Source organism: Tenrec ecaudatus, chromosome 10 (assembly GCF_050624435.1).
Source record: "Tenrec ecaudatus isolate mTenEca1 chromosome 10, mTenEca1.hap1, whole genome shotgun sequence".
Lineage (NCBI taxonomy): Eukaryota > Metazoa > Chordata > Mammalia > Afrosoricida > Tenrecidae > Tenrec > Tenrec ecaudatus.
Genome location: NC_134539.1, coordinates 32,831,634 through 32,847,267, shown reverse-complemented (window position 1 = coordinate 32,847,267; position 15,634 = coordinate 32,831,634). Strand labels below are relative to the sequence as shown.

The window sequence follows — 15,634 nt, the reverse complement described above, 5'->3', positions numbered from 1 at the left end:
CTGGCTTGAGGGACAGTTGAAATAGTTAGGAAGCTATTACTTAGACATAAGCTATCCCTGTCCTTCCCACTAATGTGTCATGGAGGAGGGAGAGGTGTGCCAACAGAACCCCCTTGACTGGTCCGCCTGCTCTCTCTAGGAGTCGCAAACCCGATTCTCCCTGAGGCCTGCGCCCAGGACACTGATCCGAGGCTAGAAGCAGCACTGGGCAGCAGGGCTCACACACTGACCGCAGCCTAGAGGCCTGAGAAAGCCAAGTGAAGGAAGGGCTGTATTCCACTGCCCCGTTAGAACAAAGGCAGCACTGTCTCCCACTCCCCACACAGAGATCCCTTGTCGGAGTTCACTTGCCCGGCCTCTAGGACTCTCGGAGAGGCACCTAGAAATCTAGACTGTACTCATCTGATACCGCAGTGTTCTGCTAGTGCTTACACCCCGGGATTCAGACATGTCCCTACCTCCTTTAGCCTCCAGGAATGCCCACTCTCTTTTCAGAGACCGGAAAGGGAGCAAGGTTTTAGGCCTGGTGGGCCACTTAGGTCTGCCACAGGGTTTTGATTTTTGTTTTAAAACACCTTAAAAATGTAAAAACCCACTCTTAGAAAGCCTGGGGACTGTACAAAAACACGGGGTCATGGCTCATCGCTTGTCAACCCCCAATCTAGATCTTCAAAGCCTCTCCACTCAGTATCCCCCATTCTGACTCTATTGGGTTTGCCCGACATTTAGAGGCTGCTTGCCTCAGGAGCCACGGAGGAATTCTGCAGTTTTTTGTACTTGAGCTGACACACTGGCTAATTTCCCTCGTGTACAGGGCTTCAAAAGGCACCCGTGGAATTGAGTTTAGTGCATTATCATTCTGGAGCACAGACTGAGCCAGACACCATCTTCATCTTTCTATTTAGTAGAACAATCCCAGCCCACGCCTCCACACCAGCCCACCGCTTACCCTTCAGGTGCCGGTCCCAAACTCACACTCAAGCTGGCTTAGGCCCTCCCTCCCTCTGCGCCTCACCAGTTCTAAGACGAGGGGGGGCCTGGGGATAGCGAGGACTATTCTCTGCAGACAGACAGATGTGGGCACATAGGCGCGAGGGCAGGGCTGAGCTCACAATGCAGACTTAGGGCTGACTGAGTCTAGACAGTATTACAATAGTTGAAGGCTCTGTCATCTGGAGCACACTTCTCCCAAAGCAACAACAGACTAATGTGCCAAGGGTTAGGAATCTGCCTCTCCACATACCACAAGCCTAAAGGGGCGGGTGACTTGCGGTTAGGCGCTGTTGAGTTGGTTCCGACTCACAGCAGTTTTGTGGCTAACAGAATAAAATGCTGGCCAGCCCTGCACCAGGCAATTTTAGTAAACTAGGTTCCCAAGTGACAACTTCTAACACAAACTGTCTGGTGACACTGTTCCCTTCCCCACAGTGTGTCAACATTCTCTTGCAGTCCTTTCAGGTTGTTCTGTCCCCGGTGCCCGCTTATCTTTCCACCTTTCCTTTGGGGGAGCCATCGGCCATTTGGTCTCTCAAGCCTCGGACTCTGATTTTCTTTCGGGCAGCGACCAGTCCTATGCCATTTTCACAATGGTTGCTGTCCGAGTCCATTGCGTTGGCTACTGTCCATCCATCTCAGTGAGGATTCCCATTTTCACTGACCTTCTCCGTCACCAATCACATCTAAAGACTAGTACAAGAGGGCACCCCTCCCTGCAAAAGGGGTGGGGAAAGCTCTGCTGGGCGAAGCTTTCATAGTGTGCATTTCCCTGCTGGGGGAGCATCACGCAACTTGCCCCGAGTTAGTGCACCCAGTGGTGTCGCCTGGGAAGGTTCTCTCTGGTCACAGTAAATTTTAAAAATAAGAGCAATTTTTCTTGAACCTCATTTTTTGTGATGGTCTATTTAAGTGAACATTATGAGGCTGTGAAATTTTGTTTCCTGCTCAGGAAAAACGCTGCAGAAACTGTTGTGATGTTGAACACAGCTCACAAGAACCGCGCTATGGGAAAAACTCAAAAGTGTACAAGTGGCTTTCTTATTTCAAAAAAGGTGAAATGTTGATGACAAACCTCATTCTGACCTGAAGCATGGACTTAAGTGGAGAGCAAATGCCTTGAGAATGATTGGGGCAGGGAATGTATGGATGTGCTTTATACAATTGATGTATGTATATGTATGGATTGTGATAAGAGTTGTATGAGTCCCTAATAAAATGTAAAAAAAGAAAAGAGGAGAAAAAATGATTAGGGCAAAGACTGTACAGATGTGCTTTATACAATTGATGTATGTGTATGTATGAACTGTGATAAGAATTGTATGAGCCCCAATAAATTGTTAATAAAAAAAATTAAACAAAAAACCTCATTCTGGACACCCGTCAACTTCCCGAATGGATGAAATGTCGACTTGAAGTGCATTTGGAATTCGTTCTACCAGGTCAGACTGTTAATCAAGCTTTCTATTCAGAAGTTCTGAAAGATTACATAACAATGTGCAACAAAAAAGGCCTGACTTGTGGCAGATGGGAGACTGGTTTTGCCACCACAACAGCGCACCTGTTCACGCAGCCATCTCAGTGGGCTGCATTTTGGCAAAAACCATCATGCTTCTCTTGCCCCACACACCTTACCAGTTGACCTCGCTCGGTGCAACTTCTTTTTGTATGCATGAATGCAGAGGGAAGTGAAAGGGCAGTGAGTTGACAATGTAGAAGAGGGGAAGACAGAACAAGGGAGGTGCTGTCAGTTATCCAGACAGATGAGTTTGAAAAACGTTTTTAAGAATGGAATCTCAGATTTGACAAATGGATTAAATGTAATGGAGAGTTCTTTGAAGGTGATAAAGTTGTTTTGTAAAAAAATTTAAATACACAGTTTTGAAAAAAAAATTCAGTTCTTTTTTGGGGGGTATCCCCTCGTACTATGCTTCATTTTCTACTGCTTCAGGGCGTGGCTGTGAACTGGAACCCACCAGCAACTCCATGGGAGTAAGACCTGACCATCTGCTCCTACAGACTCCAGCCTAGAAAACTGGGAAACTGAGGACCTGGAAGAGAGTGTATGGGGATGAATTATTTTGTCTCATATATAATATATATATTTTTTGATGGTTGTTCATCCATTGCTTCATTTATTCAACAAATGTGGGAATGAATATTTGTTAAGCATCTACCATGTGCCAGTTCTAAATTAGAACCCACTGTATCCAGTCAATTCCAACTCTTGGTGACCCTATAGAAATGAGTTTAGAACTGCAGGTTTCCAAGACTGCAAATCTTTACGGGAGCAGACAGACTCATCTTTATCCCAAGGAGAGGCTGATAGGTTTGAACTGGCAGCCTTGCAGTTGGCAAACAAACATTTATCCCGCTGTGCAGCCGGGCTTGCTGGATCACTGGGATTCAGAGCCCATTGTTGCAGCTGTTGTGTCAATCATCTCACCAAAGGTCTTCTTTTCTGAGGACACACAACTTTATAAGCATGATGTCCTGCTCCAGAGATTTCTCCCTCGTGATAACATGACCAAGATACATGAAATGAACTCATACCATTCTAGTTTCTAAGCCTTCCAGCTGTATTTCTTCCAAGACAGATTTGGTTTGTTTTTCTGGCAGTCCGTGATATAATTAATATTCTCAGCCACCACCATAATTCCAAGGCATCAATTCTCCTATCTACCTTACTCATTGTCCAACTTCTGCATGCATTTGAGGCAATGAAAATATCATTACTTAGATAACCCAAAATGTCATATTTGCTTTTTAGTATTATACTGAATTAAAAAAATTGTTCTTACTTGTCTTATATTTTAAAGAAGCCTGGCAGTCCAGGATTCTGGGTGGAAGCCTTCACATTTGTGGGTTGAAGATGAGTCCCAATCACATTCTCATACCCAAGATGGACCCCACAATATCCTTCCATAATAGTACTGCCTTAAATTTATCTTTTACAAGCGCATGGCTGATTGCTATCTGGCCAGCAGCTTTATCTATAGGAGCAGACATGCTGCTATTGCTCCCTTTGTTCAGGGAACAGTCCCTCCCGCTTCCTGCTCCCAGCACTGGCGTTCATGCCCAGAGAAGATATAAGGTGGTGTTGAGAATACATTTCCTGAAGCCATGGCAGAGGTGGAAGGTGAGCACCAAAGACTTTTGTCTGTCTCTTAATTTCTTTCTTTCAATTACATAATTGCCCCTTAGGACTCATCCAGGGGTGAAGCTGGATCTCACAGAAATCGCTCTGAAGTCAGTTCTGCTGTCCTGTGGGGTCCCTGTGGGTAACAATGGTGTTGTTACCTGTTCCAGGTCATAGGTGCAGTGGCTACTCTTCACAATAAGTTTGCAGCGTGGGGTTATCATCCCTATTCTGTATCGGAGGGACCTGAGGTTGCTTCAGAAATTCACCTAATTTAAGAGCACAGAACTAGAAAGCGGGTGAAGGGGGCTGGCAGTGCTGTTCAGCTGGACTCCGTCCACTCTGACCCACACCTCATACTCTGGTCAAGGGGCCCTGGTGGGAAAGTATCAGCTCTCTGCTGCCATAAAGAACCGAACAACAGAACGAGCCTTTGGAAACGCTATGTAGAGTCCCTGTGAGTTGGGACAGACTTGATGGCAGTAATATCCTTGGTTATTACCCAAGAACAACCAGCGGAAGCCTTAATTTGCTTCTTGTTCAGCCTTTGTTCGAAATGTCAGTGATCTGTGGATCTGCCCTTTTTTATAGTCTGAATGTTAATGAATGAATGTCTACTTAACACTCCACGCCTGGCAATTTTGTGTGGCAGATTCAGGTCAGATCAGCACAGCTCTCTTCATACTTGCTAACGCCTGTGAATTCATCTCAAAAACAAAACAGGATCTCCAAACACTAAAATCTTTTAACATATGTAGTGTATTATTTTAATCTAAATAGGCCTCTTTTACACAATGGCATATCCTTGTCATCTATGTTACCTTGTAAACAATTCGGTTTTACTCGGAATAAAATCGTTCCCCACCTTCCCAGGCCCCACATGGTTAGTTATGGATCAAATAGCTGTCCTTTTCTCTTTCAAATGAACAGAACCCGCGGATTCTGCTGGGGACGATTCTATATTTGCAGTGAGGTGTGGACACTGGACTAAGCTTTGGTAGAAGGGCTGGGTAGAACTTCTGGAAAATCTGAAAAATGCACATCCTTCTTCCTCCATCCTGCTGCTAGGGAGGAAAATCCAGAATTGACTCGAAAGCAGTGAGCTAGCTATAGTGATCTTTGACCATCTAAAGGTGGCTTAGGGGTGGCAGAACAACAGAACATAAATGGAAGGGTCTAAGTTTCTAATGATTGTAAAGCTGACACATCAGCCCAAGACCGTTTACCTCTGGATTTTTGTTGTTGTTGAGAAAGAAAGAAATGTTCATTTTACTTGTCATTTCAAGTCAGTCCTTCCCATCCCCATGTTCCTAACAGACAAAGCTGCGTGATCTTTTGTCTGAATGCCCACATCACCATCGAATCTCATCTCCCTAGCTTCCTTGCCTACACATCAGCGACAGGCATCTTTGAAAATGAAACCCACTCGCAATACCCTCCTGCTTAAAAGCCCTTCAAAAACTTTCCAGAAATCCCAAGTTCCTCGTGCCTACCATCTGTCCTGCAAGACTGGCCTGTCTAGCCTCACCTGTCCCACTCCGTCTTGCCCTGTAGCTCTGCTATCACTTCTGCTTTGATTGGGACCGCCCTTCCACTTCTCTTGGACAAAGATGAGGCATTCTACTCCAGTAAGGAGTTAGTCTCGGAAACAAATGCACAGGGGCAGTTCTACCCTGCCTTAAAGCGTCCCTATGAATCGGCGTTGACTGAAGGGCCATGAATTTTGAACCATTTATCAGGCTAACCCCTAATCATCCTCCAGACTATCAGCAAAACTATCTCAAATTTGATGACTCTTCCTACATTAGATTATGTGCCCTGCTTATGGGCTCTCAAAGCATCCTTGCAGATTCATGGGGCAGAAGCCCTGTCTGTCATGTGCACTGCTACAGGTGCACCTCACGTTACTGTACTCTGAGAGCGCATTTTATACAACTTGAAGGAGCATGGGAGTCTGCGGTGAGCAAGTCTATCACTTCTCCAACAGCATATTCTTATAGGTATTTCTATGCTATATTTTGATAATTCTTGCAGTATCTGAAACTTTGCAATACTGCTATTGCATACTCAATAGGCCACAGAAGAGTGTAAACATAACTTATATATGTTCCTCATATGTATGAGAAAACCTAGAAATTTGCACGATACACTTAATTGCGCAGTTCACATTATTGTGGGGATCTAGAACCAAACCCACAACATCTCCGCGGTATGCCTGTAAGCCTCCAGCTCCGCGCACAGTACGTGCTGTGAAGGAAAATTGGAAAAGGCTAGCAGAGTAATTTCTGTCAACAGTTGAAAGAGGCATACTCTTTAGTCTACTTCTAGTACATATATTTAAAAGAAGTAACAGGATAAAGAGCAAACATTTAAGAAATATTCCAAGCGCTCCCTTGCTAATGAAGCAGTTAAATAAGCAATGATGTCATCCACACAATGAAATATCCTGTAAAAGACTAAAAATATGTGCCGAGATGAAAATATGTGAATGGATTAATTTTGAAACAAAGCACTTTACAAAGTATAATTGGTGGTATAATTCCATTTTTATTTTTTAAAAGTTTATAATTTCTGAGCTTTCTGATAGTAAATGGGCAGATCGAATCTCCCAGTCTGCCCCACAAACCATGCCACATCACAGGAGACATTTATAGCCCCAAAGATGGCTGAGGTCAACAGAGTTCACTGTCATCCAGCCAATGCAGACCCGGAGTGACCCTGCAGGACAGAGGACAACTGCCCCTGTGGGTTTCCGAGTCTGTAAATGTTTATGGGAACAGAGGCCTCACCATGCTCCCATGGAACAGCTGGCGATTCTGAACTGCTAACCTTGGAGTTGAGCAGGCTAATGCGTAACCCCACTAGGCCACCAAGACACTGAATATTTTACTGAGTGCCTAGGTGCCTAACAGCTTATTTCAGGGAAGTAGAAGCCAAGGAATGGCTTAGAGGAAACTCTAATCCATTGAGAAAGCAAAATCTTACTTGGTAAGCTTCAAACTATGTTTAGCATTCTAAAATGCCTTAGATTAGCTTCAGAGAATTATGGGCTTAAAACTATTTATGCAAATACAATGTAAATATTCTTGAAACTTGCCTCTGCAGCCTTCATGAAGTCTAGTCAAATCGCTGGCCACATCTGAGGAGGGAGGTTTGTTTCTGGGTTCGTGTGTCCCGATAATTAGCAGCACGTTAGTTCATAGGCAGGCACAGCCTGGTGATAGTCACCGTGAGGGTGAGTGGAGAAGACATGGACTATGGAAAGCACAGAGGACTACGAAGCAAGGAAACCAGTCATACGAATTATATACATTTTCTCTCTCCCCTTTGTTCACGTTTAAAGAGAGTTTGTGTCTTGGTCATCTTTGCTGTCACTTTGTCATTTAACCTAGCCCAGAGCCTGGTATACACCGTGGGTGCTTAGGATGTTCACTGAATTGAACTTAAAAAAAAAGAAAAAGAAGTTGGCTCTAACTCAAGGCAACAATCCCCACTAAATTTTGGAAAACTCCTTTCCCCAGGGCAGAATTTGATTCTTTATATCCGAAAAGGTCCTTACACTGACATTTGCCTGCCTTGTGGTGCAGGGCGTCTGCTTTCTTGCTCTCAAGTGGGAGCCTGCAGTGTGAGAACCAAGATGGTGAGTTCCAGCCAGAGGCCAGAAGTAGTTCTCTCTCTCTTACCCACACCAGCCTTCAACTCTCTTGTTCACTGTTTCCGAAGGGCTTGCTGAGCAGCTAGGAAGGAATGCAGGAAGGAAGCCTCTCAAAATGTCCAGGCCTCGCTTGGGAACAGTTTGTTTCTCCCTGACAAAGGCAGTCTCCAACATTACGTAAGACCCCGCCCGGCTCACTGGGAGTCTCCAGCTCTATGTGCAGAGGCTCCTCAAGCTATTTGAGAGTTTCAGGCTCAGGGCTTGGGAACTCTGCTTGGTCAACCTAGATGTCAGCAGAGAATGCAGTCACTCCACGTTCCCATTTCCAGCTCGGTCCCCCGGGAGTTCACTGAGGGACAGGAAATAACAAGATCTGCTTACAGTCAGTCTCAGAACAAGGACAAGCCCCTCTGCCAAAACCAAAGCCCATCTGGCACGATGCTTTTGAGTTCCCACCCAACAGAGGCAGGGCCTGGAAATCTAAGTCAGGCCCAAGGGCTGGACCAATGAGCTGGTGCTAAGTATGAGTTAAGCCAGGTACTGCACCAAGTAAACAAAAATAGACCTAGATCCTGCTCTCCAGGGGCTTACCTTTACACAGAAAGACTATGCAAATAATTAAATCACCACACCCTACAAACTATTTGGCAGGCCTTCCTTTAAAGAAAATCTAACTCCAAAAAGCCAGCTCCGTCCAGGGAGGAGATGAGCACGCTCATTTGTCAGGGTTCAGTTTATACTGAAAAACCTGGCCCTTGAAGAAACAACAGCAGATTGATTAATGAGGGTCCACTTTAAATTGTGTTCACAATTAAAACGAACAGCATTTGAACTGAAAATGCTGGACCTTGAAGAATCACTGGAAACTAAATTGATGGAAATCTGCTTCCCATTGAGCATGGCTTTATTCCCAGTCATTTTGCTGGAGTTTCAAACTTATTGCTATTAAATACCTTCGTTTGAAGCCTAGGAACTCACTTCAGCTAACACATCACACCGGCGATAGTGAAGGGAGGGAGAGCACCCAGCTTTGTTTTCCTGGCTTCAGGTAATTCATTTAATAAACAGAGTTAAAACAAGGCTGGTCTATAACTGCTAAGGACTAGTTCTGTAGCACCCAGCAACTGTTTCCATCCCATTAGCCTCAGGATCTTGATGTGAAACAATAAAACCAAACAAAAAAAAGAAATGCACTGCCATCAAGCCGGTTATAGGGCAGAAACCTGCCACTGTAGGTTTCTGAGACTGTAACCATTTGCTGGAGCAGACAGCCTCATTTTTCTTCCATGGAGCAGCTGGTGGTTTTGAACTACTGACCTGTGGTTAGCCCAACAAGTAACCCCCTATACCCTACAGAACCGAACCCATTGCCTTCAAGGTGATCATGACTTGTGGTGGCCCTCTAGGACAGGGTCGAAAGGCCCCTGCGGGGTTTCCAGACTGAAGCGCTTCATGGGAGTAGAAAGTCTCATCTTCCTCCTGAGGAGCTGCTGATGGTTTCGGAATGCTGACATTGTGGTTTGCAGCCCAGTGCATCACCAATATACCACCAGGGGACCTACGTCATAGCATCTCTTTTATGGGCTAGGGTGAGGCTAGGAGTTAGTGAAAGGGAACTATAACTTTGACTAGAAATCACCTCCTCTTTTCTTCACCCCACAGCTCTCCTACTCCTTTTTGAAACTGTGCCGCTGCTCAACTGAAAACAAAGCACCTCATCACCAGTTGTGTTGTTGCTGTTGGATGCCTTTGAGTCAGTCGGGACTGATAGTGACCCTGGGTGGACCAGAACAAAATACCGCCCGGTCCTGCTCCATTCTCACCATTGGTAAGTTTCAGCCCATTGTTGCAGCCGCTATGTCAATCCATCTCTTCAAGGGACTTCCTCTTTGGCCCTGCCCCTCTACTGTGCCAACAGCATGTCTTCCTCCGGGCACTAGTCTCTCCTGACAACCTGGCCAAAGTACATGAGACTGGCCCTTTATCACCAGCAGTAGTTATTGTTTGATAGTGCCACACACTAGTCAAATTTTGCTGAAGATAATTAAACAATTGCAACAGTACGCTGACATGGAAGATGAATCTTGGCTGAAAGCAGAGACTACTAGAAAAATGTATAGTCATGTTTCATTGACTAGGGGAAGGCTTTTAGCTGAGTGGATCACAACAAATTACAGCTAACATGTCAAAGAATGGGCATTCCAGAACACTTAATTGTACTCAAGAAGAATCTGTACAAAGAATAAGAGGCAATCATTCATACTTTGGACATGTTGTCAGGAGAGACCAGTCCCAGGAGAAGGACATCATGCAAAAAAAGAGTACGACCCTCACTGAGATGGATAGACATGGTAGATGCGGCAATGGGCTCATTGTGAGGCTGATGCAGGCCTGACAGAGGGTCATTTTGGTGTCCATGGCATTCCTATGCGTCTGAGCCATTTCAATGTTATGTCATCACAACAGAGCGGAGCATGTGACTAGGGAAAGACCCTCTTCATTTCTGGCTGGACACAGATAAGCACAAGGCTGTGGGGATGCACGGGACTGGGCAGTGCTCTGTTCTGTTGCACATACCAGTGCTGAGTCAGAGCAGATTCACGGACACCTAAGGACCACATACGACATACCTCAATTATTTAACCTTTCTTTATAGTTCTGTTCTTTGCCTCTCTAAGAGTGGTAAGGTAAGAAAATACCCCAAGGGAATAGATGTGAGAGAACTTCAGAAACTTCATGGAAAAATGGAATTAAGAGACAGTGCCAGGAACCGATTACAAGGATCTACATATAACCCCCTCCCTGGGGGATGGACAACAAGAAAAGTGGGTGATGGGAGACATCAGACAGTGTAAGGCACGAAAAAAAAAGATAAATTATCAAGGGTTTGTGAGGGAGGGAGGGGGAAAAATGAGGAGCAGATACCAAGGACTCAAGTAGAAAGAAAATGTTTTGAGAATGATGATGGCAACAAATGTACAAATGTGCTTGACCCAGTGGATGTATGTGTAGATTGTGATAGGAGTTGCACGAGCTGCGGGAGCCAGATGCACTTCGTGCGCAGTGACGAGCTCCGGGAGGCCTGGCGCATCTTCACCCCACTACTGCACAAGATTGAGCGCGAGAAGCCCAAGCCCATCTCCTACATTTATGGCAGCCGAGGGCCCACGGAGGCAGCCGAGCTGGTGAAGAGAGTCGGCTTCCTGTATGAAGGCAACTATAAGTGGGTGAACCCTCACAAGCTCCCCCACCCTGGCGTCTGTGCCTCCCTCACTTCAGTAGGACTTGGGGACCAGGCACCAACCTCACATTCCCCAACCCCCTAAGCTCAGCCTTGAGCTCTCCATACATTCCAAAATTCAGGTTGTAGGCAAGGACCTTCCTGCGGGGCCCCATCCATTGTTCCCAGGCCCAGGACAAGAGGCAAGATCGTGGCCACCACCAGGAAGCTATGGGCTTACCCAGCCCCCTCAGAAAGGAGGGGTTCCATCTCTGAGAACGTGCTGCGGCACCACTAGACATTCCAGCACACTCCTCAAGGCCAGCAGCCAGCCCCCCTCGCCCCTTGCCATTAAAGCCACATGCCACCAAAAAAAAAAAAAAAGAGTTGCACGAACCCCAATAAAATGATTAAAAAAGAAAGAAATAGTGCCATTTCCTCCAGGACCTTTTGAAGATGTATGTCCCCCCCAACTCCATAGAGAGATTAGAGGTAATTTGCCAATTATCTGTGAATCAAGAAAGAATTTCCTGTCCAGTGACCATAGTGACTACTGGACAGACTCAATGCCAACAGAATATACCTCTCCCAAGGGCTGTTAGTCTTTGGTCAGAGATTCAGATGGTCCAGCAACTCCACTGGCTAGAAATACAGTGGTGAACACACTAGACACATGTAAACCCTCAAGGAGCTTACAAGCTCATAGGTGAGCGTAAACGAAAGGACAATTACAATATAATGACAAACTGCATAAAGGTCACCATGGTCTGAGGGGAGCCCCGATGGTTGGCTGACAAAGCGCTCAGCTGGAAAACCCGAGGTCTGCGGTGCCAACCCACGAGCCACTTGATGGGGAAGGTGTGGCGGTCTGCTGCCATAAAGATTAGAAGCAAACCCCAAACCAAATCGACGGCCCTGGAGTCCATGCGGACTTGTAGCGACCTTCTTTAGGATTTCTGATGGCTTCATCTTGTCCCCCAGGAGCGCTGGTCTGAAATGCCAAGGCAGGTGACCAGGCCTCCTTTCCATGAAGGTAACCTCAGGGGGCAATCCAAGTGTCTTAGAGGGCTGATGCGGGTCAACTTGATGGCCGTGGTTAAGGGTATTAGGAGGGCTGATTAAGAGGGGGTGACTCAGGGAAGACTTCTCTGGGGAAATGATATTTCAGCTGGGACTTGAAAGGTATAAGGGGCAAGTTAAACAGCTGAGGAGTAAGGACCCATATTCAAGAAGAGGAACCAAGTGTGAAAAGTTCTGAGGGAGGAAAATGGTTGGAATTTTAGAAAAACTGAAAGAAAAGCCAGGGTGGCTGAAAGGACCCAACAAATATGACAACCTGAATTTCATTGGTGATATTGCAAAGGAGGGATAGAGGGGGAAGTGAAGGAGATTTCCGAGTGCAAGGAAAACTCAGTAGAAATGGCATGGATTACCATTCAAAGTTGGCTGTTAAACCAAGTGTTGAAATAGGACAGTTACCAATGAATCTTAAATGAATTGTTATAACTTTCCTTTTAAAAAATTAACCAGGGGGACAGGCACAACCACCACAGAGAGCTATATGGCGCTATCTCAAACAAATGGGAACAAAAATCCCCCATGGCCCAACAATGGCTCTGCTGGGAATATATCCTAAAGAAATTAAGAGTTGTTTTAGGTGACAGAAGAGACCCCCCTCTCAAATACAATTTAAGAAGAACATGCATCAAGTCTTTTAAGGAGACAAACACAACAGACTCAGACACAGCATCAGGATGAGGGAGGCCGTTAGCACAAGGCCACAATGGCGTCTGAGGATCCAGTGGGGAAGCTAGATCAACAGGGCATGGAACACAGGGAACTGTTCACAGTCATGACTGGCGGCAGATCAGAACATCACAGTTACAGGTGGGATTACAGGACCCGGAAGAGGACCATGATGGGGACACATCCATGGTCAGAGGCAAGGGCTAACAAGATTATTCTAGGGCAGTGGTTCTCAACCTTCCAAATGCCGCGACCCTTTAATACAGTTCAAGTTGTGATGATCCCCCAACCATAAAATTATTTTCGCTGCTACTTCATAACTGTTATTTTGCTACTGTTATGAATCAGGTGACCCCTGTGAAAGGGTCATTCAACCCCCAGGTTGAGAACTGCTGTTCTAGGGCCTTCCTTCCGATTGATCGTCAAGGTGAGACTGGTAGGGCCTGACACATGACTATGTGACTGACCCCCTGTCCCTCATACAGTGTCCTTCATACAATGACCTCCATCAAGGACGCATGCAGGCTAGTCCCTAAGAAAGAGACTGTCCCTCCCTAGGCTGGCTGGAGAGCAGTGGAGGTAGTCTACTTTCCAAGGAACTCTACCTGAGAGGATAATTGTCTATATCCCTGGTTAGTGATAAGAAAGAATTCACTGGAGGCATAGTCTATCTGGGGACTCTGCAAACGATTGTGGGTTGTCCCTGCCATCCATAGCCTTTTGTAAACCAGGGGGCTCAGAATTTAAGCTCTAGCACAGAGCCATACCACGAACAGACGTACACACAGTGCAGTACTGTTACCAATAGCAAGAAGATGGAAACGGACTAAATGCCCATCAGTGAAAGAATGGACAAAGAAAAGTCTGGCCTGCGCAGAATGGAATACTATGCATCACTGAAAAACGATGGCAACACCATGAAGCACCTCACGCATGGATGGACCTAGAGAACATTATGCTGAGTGAAGTTGGTCAATCACAAAAGAACAACTATTACATGAGACAACTGTTGTAAGGGGGAAAAAAACCCAAAACACCCAAAAACCCAACATGAAGACTTTCCTACCAAAAGAGAACAGACTTTGGTTATCTCCCTGTGTCGGGGTGGAGTGGAGAAGGCAAGGGAAGGAAGATAAAACAAGACTAGACTGAGGATGAGTGTCAACTTGGGAGAAGTGGAAGACGGTGGTCCACAAGAGGGTGAAAGACAGACTCCAGGGAGGTTTGATTAGTAGTTTAAACTGTTAAATACACAGTTGATGATCTGAAATGTAAAGTGCTACCTAATTTATAATATTGTAACAAACAAATGAAATTTAACTAAAGGGAACGGAGGAAAGTGAATTAACCGTAGCCTCAGTTGCCTCATAAAAGCTTTGTTCTCTCAGATATGGAATTACACCAATCACTTACCCCTTAGAGGAGTGGGTCTCAACCTTCCTAATGTCGTGACCCTTTCATACAGTTCCTCATGTTGTGGTGACCCCCAACCATAAAATTTTCATTGCTACTTCATAACTGTAATTTTGCTACTGTTATGAATTGGGCGACCCCTGTGAAAGGGTCGGGCGAACCCCAAAGGGGTCGAGACCCACAGGTTGAGAACTGTTGCCTTAGTGCCTTGCCTGGGTGTGTGCCTGATGGGATTTGGGACTCTAAGTCCACACAAACAGCCCTGCTCACAGCGAAAAGGCCTACAGGAGTGGTCAGGGCTCTTCAACGCAGGCAGTCAGCGTGTGACTCATGATTATGCAGATTCTCCAAAGCCCATTGCTATTCTGACTCCCAGCGACCCTATAGGACAGAGGAGAATGGCCTCTTTGGTTTTCAGAAGCCATAAAGCTCTACAAGAGCAGAACGTCTCATATTTCACCCTCACAGTAGCTGGTGAGCTGGGCTCAGCAACCCAGCACATAACTCAAGAAAGCCGAGGTACTAACATGGAGCCTGGTATCCCAAATCTCATCAAGGACACATCTAGGCCAGTCCCCAGGGGCTAGGTTGCCCCTCCCAGGGCTGGCTAAGGGAGTGGTGGAATTCATTTTCAAATACATTCCATCTGAGGGCAAAGCTCTTTAAGGGTCAGAAAGAATTCAATGGAGGCTGACACCTCTATTGGAGCTTCAACGATGAGTTTAAGTTTTTGCATTCCCTAGCCTTTTGAAAACCTAGCGTTCAGAGGTTCAGCGCTTAGTTCTGATGCCATGCTAGGTGCCCTAAGTCCTCAATTCCATGATTTCCTCTCACTTGCCTGGTTTCTCATTTTGCAGAAGCTGCCAGAGAAAGAATACATAGGAGAAGTCAAGATGGCGTCCAGGTAGAATCACCAGCCCGGTGCTCCGGCTGTTAGACCAGAAAATTAAGAGGCATGGGAAGCCAGCCAGAGGAGAAAGCAATGGACCAACAGCTCTGGAGGAACTTAGGGGAAGGAGGAGGCAGGGAAGGGAGTGATGAGCAAATAGCACCATAGACAGGAAACAACTAGGGAATTAAAATCAATGAGGACATAGAGATCCTGGGGGTGCTGGAGCAACAGCAATCTAGCTGAGAGGAATTACTAAGAGGCAAAAGAAGGGTGAGATGGTGGGAAAGGAGGAAGGTAAAAGGAAACAGAGGAAAGATCTAGGATGCAAAACTATGAAGAGAGGTATAAACATAGGTGTGTATATACGTAAATACATTAATTCACAAAAATATAGGTATTGTCCTATGTATATATATTTATATGCTAATCCACTGAGGTAGTGGATGGTCTTTGGGCCTCTTTTCAAGCCCTGCCTCAATGCAAGAACACTTTGTTCTAACAACCTGGCATTCTGTTTTGTTTACCTCCCTGATAAAATAGCTGAAGACAAAATGGGTGCATAAGCAAATGTGGTGA

At 45.8% G+C, this 15,634-nt stretch overlaps 1 protein-coding gene across 4 annotated transcripts in view; it reads right to left on the bottom strand.

The window, feature by feature from the left end:
* RUSC2 (RUN and SH3 domain containing 2) overlaps positions 1-15,634 on the bottom strand; it is a 66,332-nt gene that overhangs the window by 40,790 nt on the left and 9,908 nt on the right. Inside the window, exon 1 of one of the 4 annotated variants that reach the window (XM_075560093.1) lies at positions 950-1,036. The exons of the other annotated variants lie outside the window; for them this stretch is intronic. The gene's annotated coding sequence lies outside the window, so the exon portion shown is untranslated. Of the gene's footprint in view, positions 1-949; positions 1,037-15,634 lie in introns of those variants that run through there. 4 annotated transcript variants of the gene reach the window in all.